This window comes from Microplitis mediator, chromosome 4 (assembly GCF_029852145.1).
Source record: "Microplitis mediator isolate UGA2020A chromosome 4, iyMicMedi2.1, whole genome shotgun sequence".
Classification (NCBI taxonomy): domain Eukaryota; kingdom Metazoa; phylum Arthropoda; class Insecta; order Hymenoptera; family Braconidae; genus Microplitis; species Microplitis mediator.
Window position 1 is genome coordinate 15,126,382 of NC_079972.1, and position 7,829 is coordinate 15,134,210.

Genomic DNA, 7,829 nt, shown 5'->3' on the forward strand with positions numbered 1-7,829 from the left:
GCACGCTCCCGAGCGTGGATTTTATTACGCTCGTCTGGATGAACTGCGACAGCTCGGAACGTATGCGGTAGGTCCGAGGATCGCGAGGGAGGATATGAAGATTATCACTCGATTGACGAGGACACGAGCACGAGGACACGTCTCTATAAATTTCTACTCGTTGATACATTTTTAAAAAAACAACATTATCGTCATTACGACGCATTCACGTCACGCATATATAATTGTAAAAAATATATTCTGATAGATGATAAATAATTTAAAATGATGCGGAAATAAGATCACTGGGATGTGAGATACGCACGCGTCCTGGTGGCCTCCCAGCTGTCGCGTTACTTTATACGTCGAAGCTTGAGCCACTTGTATACACACACATCTCATATATTTTATATATAATATACTCTACTTATAATGCTCTTGGTATAGAAGCAAACCCGGTTACTCGCCCTCTACTCATACTTTTAATATTTCGTCTTCGTCGGTTCACTTCTGGACAATCAACAACGCACGTGCGTACAAATCTCAGCTCAAATCTCCAATACATAACAAGACTAAACTTAATATAATGTTTGTAAAGGAGGCTGTATTACGTTTCGTAAACACTCTCAAATTACGAACAAATATATATACTGTAATTTTTCGCTTCAATATAATTTTAATTAATTCAATATATATATTTTTTGCTTATCAATTTTTTATTTTTTTTTTTTCTACAGCTCAAGGACTAACTGTGAAGACATAAATACCTTGTTCGGCAAATCCTTGCGAGCAATTTTATATTTACTGTTTTTTATTAAACGTCGAACGAGTCACGCGGAACGAGTAGTACGCGATACGATACGCGCAAACCAAAGTGCGAAGTCAAGGAGACGCGACATACACACGGTGTATAACTGGTGTATATATATATATATATTATTGTATAGATATATAAATATAAAGAACGTCTTGTTGCGTGGTTAGACACGAGAAAGAAGCCAACATGGCGTGCTGCAATAATCATCGATGGCCCGTACACATGCTTCGCGACGTATGCCTCATCTCATCCACTTCTACTTCTTGTCTTATAACCACTGTCAATAAATAAATAAATAATAAAAGCAATATGCATACGCCAAGTGTACCGTAAATGATATCAAAATAAAATCAAGTATTGATAAAAAATAATTGAGATGGGAAAAATGTGACACCTCAATGCATCGATTGCAACCGCGACAGGATAGGAGAGATCTCCAAGTCGACGAGGATGACCGAGTAAGAGAAAGTTCTAGATCAACTTATAGACAGCCAATACCAATACCATCTCCAGTACCAAGAGCACGAGCAAGATGATCAACCAAGACTTGAACGCCAAAGGATCGTCTTTCGTGAAATCTCTGGGTGATCGCGTGTCGATAAGTATTTTTTTTCCGACTGAAATTACCCATCCGGAAGTTCACCAGCAAGTAACACAATACAGTAAATGTCAAAATTATCTACTTGGTTTTTTTTTTTTTTTTTTTCTAATTTGAATAATAAAGAGAAGAAAATCCAGAGAATGATTAAGTTAATTCCGAGTACTTGTGTCATTAATTCCTTCAAGTTTAAGGTCTCGTCTCGACACAAGTCTGGACTTTCGTCAACCGTCGTGGTCGTGCTCGTCGTCGCTGTGCCGTTTAGCTTGTAAACTTCTTGGAAAGATCATCTCGGTATGCACTGCAGCACCGAGATGTGATCGTCGTGTAAGTCTGCAGCTGTCGGCGAGTCTATACGCACGCACTTGGTACAGTCTTAGCGACCTTGCTCTTGTCCTTTCTAGGCTTACACTGCATCTCTGGTTACTCATACTCACAAACAGACACACATACATACGTAATAAACATTGTAGCCGGAAGTGCAGTGTCCTTGGATATTTAACATGGACATTAATTATAAAAAAAATTTAAAATAAGTACAAACATATTTACCGATTGATATATATGTACAGAAATGACTTCAAAATGTACTTGTATAGCAGTTATAAAAAGCTGACTGTTTTTCAGCATTAGCATTTATAAAATGATTATTTTTATTGAGATTATTTGCTGCGAGTAGACCACACCCTGTATTGTCTCATTCGGTGAACGTCCTTATTTCCACGTGACTACGGGCCTACATAAACGGTCAATAGTCGTCTTATTGTACCGGTCTAGTGAGTATACATGCTTAGAAAACACTGACAATGCTCATACACTCATGGACGCAGAGTCTCGAGGTTTAAGATTGCGTGGGTGATACTTCTCCAGTTTAAATCATCAACTATAAATGTTTTACAATGATCCCTGCTGTAAAAATATATTTTTATACTATTGCATTACAATATTTCAAATTGTTTAATCTCATATATTATTATTATTGTTGTTGTATTACTGTTATAAATGTTTGTATTAATTCAATCAAACTGGATATGAAGGATGATTTAATGTGATGTAGGCTGGATGGAATGAGCAGAAAGCCCATCAGTGATCTGGGATCTGAGATCTGGGATCTTTGCAGTGACTGAATGTACGCTGGATGAGGATAATAATCGATAGGATATACCGGTACCAATTGAATGGTAATTCCTTGATCGAGCTGGCTCTGGCTTGGAGAACCTCAAGACTCAAGACGTAACCTCCAGACGTATCTTGGAGTCTTGGAAACTAATAACGCTCGTAGAGAGTAGAGTCCAAGGTGGTTTGAGATTCCGAGTCTCGTGCAATGTTTAAACGCCTCCACGTCCCTCTGAATCACGCCACGCGCTAGCTCGCGTGATCGAAACCCGAAACTTTTTTTAATCCCAATCGTGGGAAGAGTCGTGAGAGAGCAACGAGGGGGTGATGTACGGGAGAGAATAATAAATCCGAGTGTTGAAGAGCAAAAAAAATGCACAAGTTGTGTATCCATCCGTAGAAAATAGTAAATCCGGTATTTAATTTTTTATATTTTTTCGAAAGCACGCAGCGGCTGGTAAAAACTGAGCCAGTGAGTACTTGAGGTCATAGTTGACGCGTTCGCCGATTAAATCTTAGCTTTCTCTGACCCGCAACCCATGTACATGCTGTACAAACATGCATTATATATGAACGAGTAGTTAGTAGCTGGCGAATGGACACACGCCGGCATTACGCCAGCACTATTTTAACCCAGCTCTTAACTTTATATGTACATACTCTAAGATAGAATACATAAGTTTAAGTATATTAGCTATAGATAACAATTATTTATAGACAATATGCTTTAAAACCCATTGTTATGTCTTGCGGACGAATTAACTAAATTATCAAAATACTTGGCTTTATCTCAAACCAACTGAACTCAACTGGAATTTTCATTCTCTGCATCAGTTTCTATAGCCAAGTAGGTAATACAAGTACACACCCGCCCGGGTCACGAGTCAAGATAAATTAGCCGTCGAGACAAATGCCTCGCAAAAGAGCCTGAGTTACCAATGCGGCCTTTCATTTCATGAAATTATTATTACGAATGTCCCCGAGGCGAGTCACGAATTATTTTTCACAAATATTACACGATCATACAAAAAAAATGTATATATATATATATATATAAAGTATGCAATCAATAATTTTACTTGGCGATTATCATTAAAATTTTTATTTAACTGATTCTTTATTCCCTTGATTGCCGCTTCTGTTGCATCATGAGCAGAGTAGAGTGTATATATGTAAAATATATATGTGTATATGTATGTAGATATAGGGAAAGGATTTATATATAGGAGATTAAATCTCAGCGCCTCAGATATATCCGGCGTCTTTTGCCATCGATTTGCATACATTGCCCATACGTTATTTAACTTTAGAAGGCGCGTGTTTAATTAACTACTAGATAGTCATTAATGCCCGCGAGAGATCAAAGTCGCCTACACTAGAGCACGCGCCCGCTATCTAGCCGAAGCTGACAGTATAAGGAAATGCGCTGAAAAATATTTTAGTAGAAAAACTAACGATAAATGATAACAAATACATATATGTACAAATCTACACATATATTTAAATGTTAAATAAATTGAATTGGAGATGATAAAAAAAGGGTTTGGTTAATTTGCGGCAAAAGATCTCAGAGTTTACGAGGGAATTTGGCCGTGACCCCGAGTCACGACCTCGTGACCCCGCGGGGGGACTAATTGGGATAAGAGTCGAAGGGAATCTATCCTGAGAGTCAGATCGTTGGCTAACGCAAGTATCATGAAAACAAAGAGATAAATGCAAGAGTATACTTTACCATAAATACTTAAGTATACCAAGCAGATGAGATGAGACGAGATTATTGACTAATTAACTCGTCTCCCTGACGAGATTCATTTTCACTTTTAGTTTCCTGCGGAATCTGCGAATTGATCTTGACTCCAGATTTACTGCCGGTCGCTTGGGGTCTGAAATAAATAAACGCTATGTAAATATATGTGTGTATATTATTAGATATATCTATTAGAGATTTATTTATATTTATTGGAGACTCATGTGTCCGGGTAATTAAGTTAGACGGGGTTAATGCCATTGAGGTCATATCAGTTAAGTCAAAGGTTTATTAATCGTCTTGGGTCTTGCTGGAGAGAGACGTTAAAACTTGAGTAATTGCCCATGCAATATATGTATATATGTAACGTGGGTGTATTACTTAACGAGTTTTTTTAAAGAGATAAAAATATATAAATGATATTTAATGTACATATGAATACGCTGACCTTGAATTTGGCTTAAATAATTTTAGCACGAGATTTGAATAAAAAGTACTAGACGTAGACGATGTCAAAGCGCCTACGACATGGCTGAATAATAACAACAAAATATCATGTGTGGAGAAGTTGTTTTGGTTAAAAAGAAATTTAGAAATACTAAAAAAATTTAAATCCAGCTGAAGATAAAATTCAAATGAGGAAAAAAACCTGAGTCATACTTTGGATTATGAGTTTCGCGAGTCGTATGCTAATGAGACGGTGGCTCAAAAACAAGATTTTTTTAATAAGAAATCTTGGTGGTATGGAAAGGACTTACCAGTTTGCTGAGCCAGATGACGAAAGTAAGTCCGAGAGCTCTGTTGTCATTTGATGTTTATGATTGGAAATTTTTTTTTTTGTACGAAACTAAACAAAAAATATTATTATTTATTAATTACGAAATACGAGAGATGACATTGCAATTAATGACTGGAAATACTTACTGAGTATAATTAATTATGTTTAAGTTGTTGAGGTTCGATGGAAAAATAAATTGGGCAACGTAATTGAGAGTGTGTTTGAAAATTGCGAGGTGAAAGATGGGCTTGAGCAAACAAAAGCCGGTGTGATACTTGTGCTGCCATCTTGTTGAAAATTTACGATGGTTGGGAGTCTCCGGTTGGCGCGAAAGATCGAACGGCAGAAAATTGACAACGAACGCCAAGGCATCAAAGTCAGTTGCCAACAGATGGAGACAACTCGGCGAGAAAATATTTAAAACACGAATTCTCTTACCATCAGGAAAAAGTTGGAAACAGTTTACCCTGGGTGCATTCGGAAATTTTGCTCTAGCTCTAGCTCTGGATGCGCCCAAATTAATTAATTGATTAATTATTATTACTACTTGCGCGGGAAATTTAAATGTTTGAAAAATAAATTATTAAAAATTCGAAACAAATTAAAATTCATACGTTAAAATAAAATGGCGGCAGAATATGACAGAAAAATATTTGAAATATTAAAAAAATAAAACGTACAGATTTTGGTCCTAGAAGTTAACGAAAATTGTGTTCTTTTTCGGTGTTAAAAAAGTAATTTCAATTTAAAAAGTCCTAGATAACTTATTTGTAATTTACTTTCTGCTGTCATTTGTGTCAAGATTTTACACCAGATATTTTTTCGATGACAAATTTCTTACTTTGTCAACATTTTGGTGCCTTATCGATGGGTCAGAAAACAGCCTCAAAACTTTTATCTTATAGATGTCACAAAGCCAAGTGTTATTCTCTGAATACCCCGTGTATGGGATTTCTCTGAATATCCCAAAGAAATCCCATACATGGGTTTTCTCTGAATACCCCGTGTATGGGATTTCTCTGGGATATTCAGAGAAATCCCATACACGGGGTATTCAGAGAAAACCCATGTATGGGATTTCTCTGGGATATTCAGAGAAATCCCATACATGGGGTATTCAGAAAAAACCCATGTATGGGATTTCTCTGAATATCCTCTCTCTATTCTCCATGCAATAAAAGTAGCTAAAGAGCAATGTGGCTAAATGTAATTTTGAGAATATATGGACGAAATGAAACTTAGCCGAACTGATATAGGGCCTCAATGGCTATGAAACCAATTGTATGTGTACCTACAATATATGTCGCCACTTTAATATGTTGCCGCTTTTCTATGTATAACATTTGTGATTAGTTACGATTAACATTTAGCCACAATGATTGGTTGAGCGATTAATAATTTGTACATTTCTTATGGTTCCACTATATAACTTAGCCAACTTCTCTTTTAGCCGGTTTACATTTAGCCACATTGCTCTTTAGCCACTTTTATTGTTAGGCTTTTCTGATGGTACCCTCTGTGGCTGTGGCTCGACGACTTCGAAAAAAAATTTTCTTGCAACCCTGTTTCATAACCCATCTACCCAACCACCTGTTCACATCGAGATAAAATATAAAATGGAACAGCCAACATTATATTGTCGGAAGTGTGACTTAAACGCAAAACAATTCAAAATGAAAGTTAAATCAGAAGTAACAAACGGAACTTTGTATAAATGTGAAAACGACAAGATATTTATTTATTTACGCCTTCGGCATAAAAAATAATTATTATAATGAAATTTCATTATTTGTTCTTGACCTATATCCATAGATAAATTAATATTATGTACAGTCAAGAATATTTGTATGAGTATTTACGCGGAAAATCCTTAGCAATCTATTAACGAAAAATCTATGAAATTGAGTCAGTTTATTTATTCAAAAAAAATTACTCAAGTAAACATTGATATTAAATATTAAAGTCATGATGAATTATGGGACATACTATAGTTCAACCCTAACAGGTACTTGTTGGTCTGTCAAATGACAGAGGAGAACTTGAACGTAATCGTATTGAAATTTGGAATATAAAACTTCTGAAATAAATGTCTTACCAGGGACACTACAAATCGTAGGCGCGATCTCGTGGCGAGCACCGAACTACTCCCGCTGCTGCTGTCTAGCACCGGTGACTTTCCCCTTCTCCATATTGATCTTTTCTCCCAAGAAATTTTTTCTCTTGGCTTAAGCAACTTTTGTTATTTTGGTCGAATAATACAAAAATACTTGCGTGAAAAGAATAGTACTTGTTCCGAGAAATTTTATTCTGTTAAACCAAAAAAATTCAATATTGCTATAAAAAAATAATGTATCTTGCACCAAAAAAAAATGGGGCAAGATACATTGCTGGGTTTGTAAAAAATCACATAAAAACTTATATTTTCACTCATCTCCGAACAGTTAAAATATTCAAAGTACAAAAAAAAGTGATAATATTAGTATTTTTGGTTTAAATTCTTATAAAAAAAAATGGAGTTAAGCAATTATTTTTGAATGAATCTGATAAAATTAATATTTTATGTGAATGGAAATTATTTATAAAATCTCATAAAAACTCCATAATATTTTATAAGTAATAGCCTTCTAACTAAAACTTACAAAAACTCATAAATCACATAGTTTTTGAATTAAAATTAAATCTTTTAAGTTTTTACAAGTCAATTCGATTGTAGATTTTCTTACTAATTCTCATAAAATTTTTATGAGAAAAAGGTCTGCATTTGTCCATGTGATTCCTGATTCAGTCTCATAAA

At 35.4% G+C, this 7,829-nt stretch overlaps 2 long non-coding RNA genes across 2 annotated transcripts; one reads left to right on the forward strand and one right to left on the reverse strand.

The window, feature by feature from the left end:
- The first annotated feature begins 275 nt into the window (after nt 1-275).
- LOC130667013 (uncharacterized) lies at nt 276-1,865 on the forward strand. The gene is made up of 3 exons (XR_008989785.1): nt 276-631; nt 717-885; nt 964-1,865. It is a non-coding gene; the product is annotated as an uncharacterized LOC130667013 (long non-coding RNA).
- Nucleotides 1,866-4,205: 2,340 nt separating this feature from the next.
- Nucleotides 4,206-5,461, reverse strand: LOC130667014 (uncharacterized). The gene is made up of 3 exons (XR_008989786.1): nt 5,182-5,461; nt 5,016-5,104; nt 4,206-4,393 (listed from the first exon to the last, which is right to left on the reverse strand). It is a non-coding gene; the product is annotated as an uncharacterized LOC130667014 (long non-coding RNA).
- Between the last annotated feature and the right edge of the window lie 2,368 nt (nt 5,462-7,829).